Raw genomic sequence first — 11,882 nt, 5'->3', positions numbered from 1 at the left:
TGAGTTCAAGCCCCGCGTCGGGCTCTGTGCTGACAGCTCAGAGCCTGGAGCCCACTTCAGTTTCTATGTCTCCCTCTCTCTCTGCCCCTCCCCTGCTCATGCTCTGTCTCTCTCGGTCTCAAAAATAAATAAAAACATTAAAAAAACATTTTTTTTAATGTTGTAAAAGAGAACATTTTTCTTCGGAGAACACCAACTAGTAAATGTACAAGGAATGACAAACCAAAAATCGCCATTTTGCAAACATCCTGGTAATAACTGATTTCAAGAAATAATCATCTCAATGAATGTTAAAACCATAGATGAAACATTTTGTTAAAAATTTTTTAAGGTTTGGGGATGGGCTAAATGAATAAGAGGCATTAAGGAATCTACTCCTGAAATCATGGTTTCACTATATGCTAACTAATTGGGATGTAAATTTTTAAAAATAAAAAATAAAATTAAAAAAATTTTGAATGTGTATTCATTTTTGAGAGACAGAGAGAGACACAGAGTGCAAGCGGGGGTGGGGCAGAGAGGGAGGGAGACACAGAATCCGAAGCAGGCTCCAGGCTCCGAGCTGTCACCACAGAGCCCGACGTGGGGGCTCGAACCCACAAACAGCGAGATCATGACCTGAGCCAAAGTCGGACGCTTAACCGACTGAGCCACCCAGGCGCCCCATAGGTGAAAGATTTTTTAAGGAACAAGATGTGCAGGTATCCGGGGACATCAGCTTAGGGAAGTAATCGGACGTAAGATAACCGATAATGGATAGACTGACTTCATGTGCTTCCTTGGTGTCATGCCTCTGAGAAGGGCCAGGATCTTCTTTGCAGTGTTCCCATCCCAAAAGTTTAACCTAAATCAGACCAAGAGGAAACAACCGGACAAACACAAATTGAGGCACTTCCTGCAAACCAGCTGGCCTGGGTGTTTTGAAAATGTTAATATCAGCAAAGCCAGAGGCAAACACAACACAAAACAAAAGGCTGAGAACTGATGAAGACTGAAGGAGGCTCAACCACTAACTGCCCCTGGTGACCCTTGATTAATTCCTGGATGAAAACTACCTACAAAGAGCCCTGTTACGGCTAGTAGGACAATGAGGAATCCAGATTATGGAATGCGTATCGGATAATAATATTGAGCAGATCTGCCATTTCCAGAATGCAGTCACAGTATCGTGGTCTCGTAGGTCACCACCTCCGAAGCGAGAGCAGATACGTGAATAAGGAGGGACAGAGAGAAAGAGAGAGAAAGCACATGTCGCAGAATGTTAGCATTTGGTAAAAAAACATGGATATTCATTATACTGTTCTTGAAACGTGTCTATAGATTTGAAATGCGCCCAAGCGAAGATGTGTTTATTTTTTTTTTTTAATTTTTTTTTCAACGTTTTTTTATTTATTTTGGGGACAGAGAGAGACAGGGCATGAACGGGGGAGGGGCAGAGAGAGAGGGAGACACAGAATCGGAAGCAGGCTCCAGGTTCTGAGCCATCAGCCCAGAGCCCGACGCGGGGCTCGAACTCCCGGACCGCGAGATGGTGACCTGGCTGAAGTCGGACGCTTAACCGACTGCGCCACCTAGGCGCCCCGAAGATGTGTTTAAAAACCAGACACGCTGCTCCCCCCTCTGGGCCTCGCTTTCCCCTCTGTGAAGTGGGCACGAGTCCGATCGCCTCGAGCCCCGCCGTGCCGAGTGGATGATCAGATCCTTATCTCTGGGAGACAGAAAGTGACAGAAAGTCTCTGCCCCAGAGATAGCGATCTCTTGGGCAAGGTGCTGGGGGGGTTCCTCCAAAAATGTTTACAGGCTGACATTTCCCGTCCGATGATCGTTTGTGTACCTGGACTGGAACAGGACCTGGTTGAGTTGTTCGTGAAGGTTCAGCCCAGAATCGCCCGTGAGAGAGAGAAGACCCAGGCACCCGTGGCCTTCTCCCAGACAGTGCAGTTTCTCATGAAAAAAAAAAACAACAAAAAAAGCCCTCCTGTCTCTTGTCTTGCCCAAATATGGCAAGAACATGTGGGGAAAAGAGTTAAAATTATCTGCTAAGGCCTCCAAACATTCTGGGAAAAAAAAAAAAAAAGTCTTGGATTTATAAACATCCACTTCAAAGATGCTGACTTCTGTTTGGTGAATTCTGAAGAGGGACAAGTGCAAGGGGAAATGGGGTCACTGTGGCACATTGGCTGGGAGACACCATGCTGGGGTGCGTGGAGGGACATGGGGAACCAGGAGGCCCTGACAGGGGGTTCCTGTGCCCAGCACCCCGGGGTGCACATTCCAAAACCAAATATATATATATATATATATATATATATATATATTTTTTTTTTTTTTTTTTAATTTCCCTTTTTGATCAAGCAAATTCCAGGGCACCGAGCTTCAGTCTGACTTTACATCTGTTTGCGAGTCTCAGTGCATCAGACCATCTTCGTGAACCCTGGCCCAGATGACAAGCTTGTCAGGAGGCCGCAAAGCAGGAAGAGCTTGGATGTGAGAGGTTATGCAAACCCCAGCCCTGCGCAGACCTCCTCTGAACTTGAAACGTGGGGAATTTACGGGTGGGAAATTCTTGACCCCGACATGTTTCTCCAAGCACCAGAGAGGCCTGGGCCTCTGGTTTCCATGACTCTTTTCTTTAGAAGCCAGAGAAGTTGCCAGAAATCCTCACCGCAGTGAGCTCTTGCCTTTAGTGTTGGCTACGTCTGAAAAGTCCTGGAAACTTTCCGAGGTGCTGAGACCCAGTCACTTTGTTTTTTGTTTTTTGTTTTTTAATGTTTATTCATTTTTTCAATTACTTAAAAAAATTTTTTTTTAACATTTATTCATTTTTTGAGAGACAGAGCATGAGTGCGGGAGGGGCAGAGAGAGAGGGAGACACAGAATGCGAAGCAGGCTCCAGGCTCTGAGCTGTCAGCACAGAGCCCGACGCGGGGCTCAAACTCATGGACTGTGAGATCCTGACCTGAGCTGAAGTCGGATGCTTAACCGACTGAGCCACCTGGGTGCCCAATGTTTATTAATATTTGAGAGAGAGAGAGAGAGAGAGAGAGAGAGGGAGAGGGAATGGGTGGGAGACGGGCAGAGAGAGAGGGAGACACAGAATCCGAAGCAGACTCCAGGCTCTGAGCTGTCAGCACAGAGCCGGACTCAGGGCTCGAACCCATGAAGCGTGAGATCATGACCTGAGCCGAAGTCAGACGCTTAACCGACTGAGCCACTCAGGTGCCCCTGGATCCAGTCACGTGAAAACAAAATGAAATGAATGTAAGTAAGGTAACCTGAGCCCCGAGCCTTGGGAGCCTGGCCATCCATCCCCCCCCCAGCTCCAGGCTGTTCCCAGAAGCTCCCACCTCTCTCCCAGGCTCCAGCCACCTGTCCTGCAGAGCGTCCCCGCCCTGGTGGTCCCAGAGGCCCCTGCCCCTGCTTCCCTCGGGAGCAGTCCCTGCCCCTTTCCAAAGCCTTAGTGTCCTTCTCAGTAAATGTGGGCTCTCAAGGTGCCCCCTGGCAGAGCAGAGGCATGAAGTGTTTGCTGTGTGGCTGGGGGTTGGGGGCTGGGCGGTGCTGGCGGTTAGAGCTCTCATCTGCCTCTGCCCAGTGCCATCGGGTTTGTCCTGCCTTCTCTCGACTGTCCTCAGCCCTCCCTTCCCGGTCCCTGTCCTGCCAGATCCAACCATATTCGACAGATAATGAGCACCTACTGTGTGCTGGGCACACGAGTTTCCCCCCCCCGCCACCCCCCCCCCCCCCCAAGCGACTCATATCCGTGTCTTCCTTCCCGGTCCTGCTACGCTGCCTGGTGTGTGTATCAGTTTGCTAGGGCTGCAGAAACAGATTCCACAGGCTGGGGACTTAAGCCATAGAAACCTTGTTTCTCACAGTTCCAGAGGCTGGAAGTCTGAGATCACAGTGTGGGCAGGTCTGCTTCCTTCTGAGCCTCTCTCCTGGGCGTCCTCCCCCTGTGTCCTCACGTGGACATCCCTCTGTGTGCCTGTGTCCCGACCTCCTCTTTTTCTAAGGACACCAGTCACGTTGGATTAGGGCTCACCCTCCAGACCTGATTTTACTTAATTACCTCTTTAAAGGCCCCGTCTCCAAATACAGTCACTTTCAGAGATACCGGGGGTCAGGGTCTCAGCATGTGCATTTGGGGGAACACAACTGGTTCTGTCCGTGCCGTCTTGCCTGGACCAGTAACCAGTAACAGCAGGAGCCCCCGGGTGCAGGGACTATGCTGAGCGTTTGACCTCTATTAACTCATTTATCACATCTGGTCTGGGAGGCGGGTATGATTATTGTCTCCAGTTTACAGATGGGGAAACTGAGGCTGAGGACCTAGAATGTAAACATCTCTCTGGAACAGAGTCTCTAACCCCAGCACCCAGTGTCAGCTGCTATGCTGGACAAATAGGTGTGTCCAGTGGCCCCCAGGTAAGAAGTAGGAAGCAGATTTTAAATGTAGGTCATGGGACCCCAGTGCCCAGTCCCTAACCATTATGCCGCCCTGCCTCCTCCCGGGTCTCTTTAACCTGTCACCCCTCCAGTGCATCTCTACCCAGAAGCCAGCGGGGACTTCCTTTTTTTTAATATAATTTATTGTCAAGTTAGCTAACATACAGTGTATATATACATTGTGCTCTTGGCTTTGGGAGTGGATTCCCATGATTCATCACTTACCTATGACACCCAGGGCTCATCCCAACAGGTGCCCTCCTCAATGCCCATCACCCACTTCCCCCTCCCCTTCCTCCCCATCAACCCTCAGTTTGTTCTTTTTAAGAGTCTCTTATGGTTTGCCCCCCGTCTCTGAAACTATTTTTTCCAGAGGGGCCTTTCTAAAATATGAATCTGGTTGTCACCTCCCTTGTGCAAAAAACCCCCTTGGGGGCCTTGACGGTCTTCAGGATACAGCCACACTTCCTACCCCAGCGCCCAAGGCCCTGCATGGTGGGTCAGCTCCCGCCAACCTGTCTGCCTCCCCACTCTCCCCTCACCCCTGCCACCAGCCCCACTGGACGCTGGCATGTCCCCAAGCTCCCCATGCTCTCTCTTTTGCCCTTTGTGGCTCCAAAAATGAGAGCTTTCTCTGTGCTCCCCAACTTTGATATCAACAACTGATGCTTTCTCAAGGCCCCTCCCCTGTGCCCACTGCTTGGGGTGACTGAGCCACGATCCTGCCTGGGGGTCCCCTGTCCTCCAAGGCCCAGCCCAAATCCGTCCTTCTCCTGGGAGTCTTCCTTCCGGGGCTCTCCCGCACACGACCTCTCTAGCGCTGATGACATCATTCCAGTGGCGTGTCTTGCTCCCCAAGCCCCAGAATAAGAGCCCCTCCTGGGCCACGACGGAGTCTCCTTTATTATAGTGACTCCAGTGCCCTGCCCAGGGCACGTGCCCATCAGTGTTGAATGAATGAGTGAAGGAAAGAGCTATGGCAAGGCACGGAGCAGGTTGGCATCAGCGGGGGCAGGAGGAATGTTCCCCCTGAGGATATATTTTGAAGGCTGGGCCACCTTCCACCATCCACCGGCTGGAGTGGCCGTAAACCGAGACGGGGGCGCAGGAAGAGTGGGTCTGGAGGGGACAGGGAATCAAGATGTCGGTTTTAGAGCTTTGGATTCCCTTTTTCCCAGTAGAGGCTCTGGGAAAGAAGCAAAGTGGTTAGAACAGGCCACCCAGAGCCCAGCGCAGTGGTCCGTCTACAATGTTTGTCCTGCTCCCGACGGCATCCACTTTGGGGTCTACGAGACTGGTCCTCTGTCCTAGAGTCTTGGGGATCTCTTGGGGCCAGCAACAGCTTCTCCCACCCAGTGACACCTGAGGGTGGCAGGAGGTGAGGGGACTGATTTACAACCTGAATTCACCGAATGTCCCCAAGTTCCTCAGGGCGCAGGGCACTGAGGGCAGCCCCTCAGACCCGCTGGGTCCTGGAGACTCTCTTGGAGCCCCATCCCCCACTGCTCCTGCCACAGAGAGTCAAGGTCAAGGGCTGTGCCTAGAGGCACAGGAAGGTCAGACGGATGCTCGGGCGCCCACCCCCTTGCCCGGGGCAGGGGCGGGGGAGGGGTGGGCAAGGTGAGGCTTCTCTGGTTGAGCCTTGGCAAACTGGTTTGTCCATCTCTGGAATGAAGCCTGGATTAGACATTAATCTCTCTTTATCTGTGGGATCTGGAGGCTGGCAGGCATGGGGCCCTTTCTTGCCCGGCCCCAAATGGTCCTTGTTGACTCAGAATTGCTCTCCCTCTGCCTCATGGCTCAGTCCCCACTGGCCCCTCACCCCCAACCACCCTGGGTGGGTCAGAGGCCTGACTTTCTAGCTCCAAGCGCTTCCCCCTCTCTCGCTTTCCTTCCTTCATCCCCCCACACCCACCCCTGCCCTTACAGGGGAGAAAACAGGATTCACAAGCTGCAGTGACTTCCTCTGTCTCCTGCTGGAAGCTGAGCCTGCTTCCCAGGCCGCTGGTTTTGTTTACGCTCTGTTACACACTGACTGTGTGTTTCAGGACTTCTGCGGGGCGGGGGCTGTGGATGGAGGGATGGGTTGGGGCACCCCCAGACCTCGGGTGATGTACTGGGAGCCTGTACTCCAGGCCTCGGCCTGATTTAACTGCTGTTCACCCCCTCCCAAAGCCCACCCAACCCAGGCACTGCCCAGCCAGCTGGAAGCCCCGCCCCCTCCGCCCCCACCTTGTGCGTTCACAGCCACCAAGACTCGGAGGGAAGAGCCGGGGACAGCCACGCAGCACAGCCCAGCAGGGTAGGCTCAGAACCCCCTGTTCTTGCCCTATTTGTGCCCACATCTCGATCAATCTGGTGTTTTCTGACACTGCCCTTTGGGTCTTACTCCTGCATCTGAACACCCTGCCAATAACCACACATCTAAAATGAGTTTTCTGTGTCGCGTCCCCACCCTAACTCCACCCCCTGTCCGGAAAGGCAGGACAAACTAGTTCTTGTGAATCCGTGAATGCCTCAGGGCTCCCTAGACAGTTCCCTCCGGAGGCCAGGAGGCACCCAGGTTAAGCCCACGGGACTTGTCAGCCCCTGCAGGCTGTGCTTTGGGCAAATAAAATACTCGCTACACGATGTCCTCATTTGGAAATGATCATAATCTCTCCCTCATGGGTCTGTTCTAAGGATGAAATAGACTCATGGTGGGGCGCCTGGGTGGCAGGTCACGATCTCGAGGTCCGTGAGTTCGAGCCCCGCGTCAGGCTCTGGGCTGATGGCTCGGAGCCTGGAGCCTGTTTCCGATTCTGTGTCTCCCTCTCTCTCTGCCCCTCCCCCGTTCATGCTCTGTCTCTCTCTGTCCCAAAAATAAATTAAAAAAAAAAAAATAGACTCATGGAATGGGGCGCCTGGGTGGCCCAGTCGGGGAAGCGTCAGACTCCTGATTTCAGCTCAGATTATGATCTCGCGGTTCTCTTCTTGGGTTCGAACCCCAGACTGGACTCCGTGCTGTGAGCACGGAGCCTGCTTGGGATTCTGTCTCTCTGTCTCGGCCCCTCCCCTGCTCACTCTCTCTGAAAAACAAATAAACTTTAAAAAAATAATAAAATCAGTAACTAATGTATATAACAAAGGACTCAATTGTGAGGATTAAGTGAGCCGGTAAAGGTTGACTAAGCAGATCCTGGGCAGTCGCTTGTTAAGCAGTTTTCCTCCAGACAAATAACCCGATCGCACGATCTAGACCATGGGAGGGGAGGGGAGGGGAGGGTGTGTTTCGGGAGGGGCGGGTCTGCGGCTGCTCCTCAAATCCATCCGTACGGTTGAGCCCGCCCCTTTCTCTAGACCCGCGTGTCCGATTCTGTAGCCGCCGGACACGTGCTGTTCACAGGTCATCCAAATTAAAGTAAAAAATTCAGCTCCTTAAGCGCACTTGCTTGTAGGATAAAGCGCCTCACTAATTCTTTCCTTCAAAGGAATATGCATTCAACAAGCGCTTATTAAGTGCTGGGGCGCCTGGGTGGCTCAGGGGCTTAAGCGCCAGACTCTTGGTTTCTGCTCAGGTCATGATCTCACGGTTTCGGGGGTTCGAGCCCCGGTTCGGGTTGAAATGGAGCCTGCTTGGGATTCTCTCTCTCCTTCTCTCTCTGCCTCTCCCACTCACGCTGTCTCTGGGTCTCTCAAAAATGAATAAACTTCTTACAAAGTGCCTACAACTGTGTGCTGGGAATACCATTATTCCAACATTGCAGGGGGAGACAGCCCCTGCGCCCAGGATGCTCTGTATTAGGAAAAGGGGACATTCATCAAATAATCACACAGAAACACATTTAAAAAAAACAAACCCACAACAGGCTAGGGAGAGGCTCGGGGAGCCTAGAATCGGGCTTGGACTCCTTCCAGGCTGCAGGGAAGGCTCCCCAAGGAAGCGGCACCTAGGCTGGGCTCTGGGGGGGATGAGGTTTGGCTGGGCAGAGGGGTCCTGAGTCGGTGCAGGAAAGGTTTGCACACCAGAATGGGAAATTTGGGACTGAGCACAAACGAGGCATGGGGTGGCCCTTCCTAGGCCTCAAGGGGCAAGGAGAGAATCTGCTGGAAGACAGGAGAGCTGGCTCCTGCCGGTGGCCTCCAGGAGAGCCAGACACACCCAGCTCACTCTCCTCTAGCCCTCCGATCTCCAGCCAGGGCCCCCGCTGTTGGACCCTAAGGGAAGCCTGGGAGTGGGGAGCCCAATGGTGCAGCCCATGGGGGGCAGGGGGCCCAGAGGAGGGTGGGAAGATGAAAAAGGGGTCAGCCTGGTCTTTTCCCTTCGGGCTGGATGGCTGAACGTACCACGGGAAGTGATATCTGAGGGTCTCCTCCTCGGTGTTTGAGTTCAGCCTGCAGACCTAAGATTCTGACGTATGACGCTAACAAACGCGAACACTTAGAAAACCCGATTTTTGTCATGGAGAACGTAAAGCACACACAGAAGTAGAGATAAGAGAATGTGTGCCTGGGGCTCAGCCCCACCAATAGTCAACACTTGGCCCACTTTGTTTCATCTGTCCTTTGGACTTAAACATTTTTTCTCATGAGCGGCGCCTGGGTGGCTCATTCGGTTAGGCGTCCGACTTCGGCTCAGGTCATGATCTCACGACTTGTGAGTTCGAGCCCCGCGTCGGGCTCTGTGCTGACAGCTCAGAGCCTGGAGCCTGTTTCAGATTCTGTGTCTCCCTCTCTCTCTGACCCTCCCCCGTTCATGCTCTGTCTCTCTCTGTCTCAAAAATAAATAAATGTTAAAAAATATTTTTAATTTTTTTAAATCAAATAAAAAATTAAAAAAAAATTTTTATGGAAATTATAAATATATACAAAAGTCGACCGACGGCACAACAGTTCTCTGTGCCCACCCCCCAGCTGTGACAATTATCAACTCTTGTATTAATCTTACTTTGCCCTCACACCCACTTGTCCTTCCCCTTGAATTATTGTTCAACAGACCCTAATTTACCATTATGAAAGTTACAGAATACTGGACTATTCTACTGAGTCCTTGCCTTCGAGTAGGAAAATGTCTTCAAACAAAGATATTCTTTTTATTACTATTTTTTTAAGTTTATTTTATTTTTGAGAGAGAGAGCACGAGCAGGGGAGACAGAAACAGAATCTGAAGCAGGCTCCAGGCCCTGAGCCATCAGCACAGAGCCCCATGCGGGGCTAGAACCCACGAACCGTGAGATCATGACCTGAGCCGAAGTTAGGCTCTTAACTGACTGAGCTCCCCAGGTGCCCCAAACAAAGGTATTCTTTATTGATACAATAACCAAATGAATGATGAGACAGCACAAGCACATTCTATTATGGTCACCTTCTGTAAGACATTATGGTAACTTTTTAAAAATGCTTATTTATTTATTTTGAGAGAGAGTGAGCCAGTCAGCATGGGGAGAGACAGAGAAAGGAGAGAGAGAAAGAGAGAGAGAGAGAGAGAGAGAATCCCAAGCAGGCTCCAAGCTGTCAGTGCAGAACTGGATGCAGGGCTGGATCCCGTGAACCGTGAGATCATGACCCAAACCAAGATCGAGAGTCGAGCACTTAACCAACTGAGCCCCCCAGCCCCCCCCCCATTATTGTAACTTTTTAATGTTCTATATCATTATGGGCTTGGTTTTTCAAAGCGTTAGTGTGCTTTAATCAAGTATAGTCACTTTTTTTCTTTTGAGCTCTAAATCGTCAGGACTTTGGCCAGTGGGAGTCCCTTAAGTAAGCTCTTGTGTCCTCTTGACATGACCCCAGGAATCCTTAAAAGCCTTTTTGCCCTGTGGCTCACCAACGTGTTACAGGTCCACTGCATAGCTCCTGGCCCACACACAGGGACACAGGGGGATATATATATATATATATATATATACACACACACACACACACACATATATATATATATATATATATATAAATCATTAATAGCTGTTAATGTAGTTATTTAAAATCATGAGTTTGTGTCAGTATTTCTAATGTAGTTCTCACATTCTTACTTACATTATTTGATTCTGTGATTGCTACTTATGTTCTTACCTGAAATCTTGACTCCTAACCCATGAGCATATATACTTAGTTGTATTTTTTCTTAAAATACAATAAAATAGTTCAAAAATAACTCTGCCAGTATAAAAACCAAGAGGAAGGAAGGAAGGAAAGAAGGGAGGGAAAGAGGGAGGGAGGGAGGAAGGAAGGAAGGAAGGAAGGAAGGAAGAAGGAAGGAAGGAGGAAGGAAGGAGGGAGGGAGGAAGGAAGGAGGAAGGAGGGAGGGAGGGAGGAAGGAAGGAAGGAGGACAACCGAATCAAGTTCAAAGTTTTCTAAGTGATTTCTTTTAGGGGAGGCTGCATCCCATTGCAACGGTGAATTTTATGCCTCGCATTGGCTAGACCACGGTGGCCAGATATTTAGTCAAACATTATTCTAGATGTTTCTGTGAGTCAGTGGACTCTGAGTAAAAGCAGATTACCCTCCATGATGTGGGTGGGGCTCATCCCATCAGTTGAAGGCTTCAGGAGAACAAAAAAGACTGACCTCACCTGAGCAAGGGGGGATTCTGTCTCCTGATGGTGTTTGGACCTCAACCACAGCTCTTCCAGGTCTCCAGCCTGACGGCCTGCCCTGCAAACCTTGGACTCACTAAGCCTCCACAATCCCGTGAGCCAGTTTATTAAAATCTCATTCTCTACACACACACACACACACACACACACACACACACACACTGCTGTGGCCAGGTCTCTCTGGAGGACCCCAACGCACCTTCCAAGGATGCTCTATCCAATGCTTGCTCCAGAGCAGAGGGTTTTCAGCAGGGGTCCATTCTGCCCCCTGCAGACATGTGGCAATGTCCGGACACAGCGCTGGTTGTCCCATCCGGGGTGATGAGGAGGGGCATCCAGCGGGTGGGGCTCAGAAATGTCTCTAAACATCCTGTAACGCACAGGGCAACAGCAAAGAATGATCCAGCCCCCAGTGCCCGCAGCGTGGGACCCCAAGAGCTCTGCTCTCAAGGCACGTGTTAACCCCCCTGCCCGTGTGATTTGTAAGCAGTCCCTTCATGAATAGTGAGTTCGATTGTTCCCTTTTGCTTTCGGTTCGAGCGGATAATGTGATGGTTCAATCCCGGGAGGCTTTCAGCTTTGGGCCTTTTCTTGCGGGCAACATACAGCACCCGGAGGAGAGGGGGGTCCGCTCTACGGGGCCACTCTGGGATCGTGCCGAATCAGGAGGGGACAGTGTTGCCCGAGGCTGCGTGCCGCTCGGGGCTGACCAGCATCCACCAGAGTCGTTGATGTGGAGGCCCCAGGGATGCGGGACTGGGGGGGCTTCTGCTCAGGAGGAGAAGAAGGGGAGACAAGAAGTAAAGGAGAGCTTTCACGAAGTAGGGAGCCACGGAAGGAGTGAGAGAGAGTAGGAGTGA

Source organism: Prionailurus viverrinus, chromosome B4, assembly GCF_022837055.1.
Source record: "Prionailurus viverrinus isolate Anna chromosome B4, UM_Priviv_1.0, whole genome shotgun sequence".
Lineage (NCBI taxonomy): Eukaryota > Metazoa > Chordata > Mammalia > Carnivora > Felidae > Prionailurus > Prionailurus viverrinus.
The sequence above is the reverse complement of the archived record's forward strand: the minus strand, read 5'-3'. Positions refer to the sequence as shown.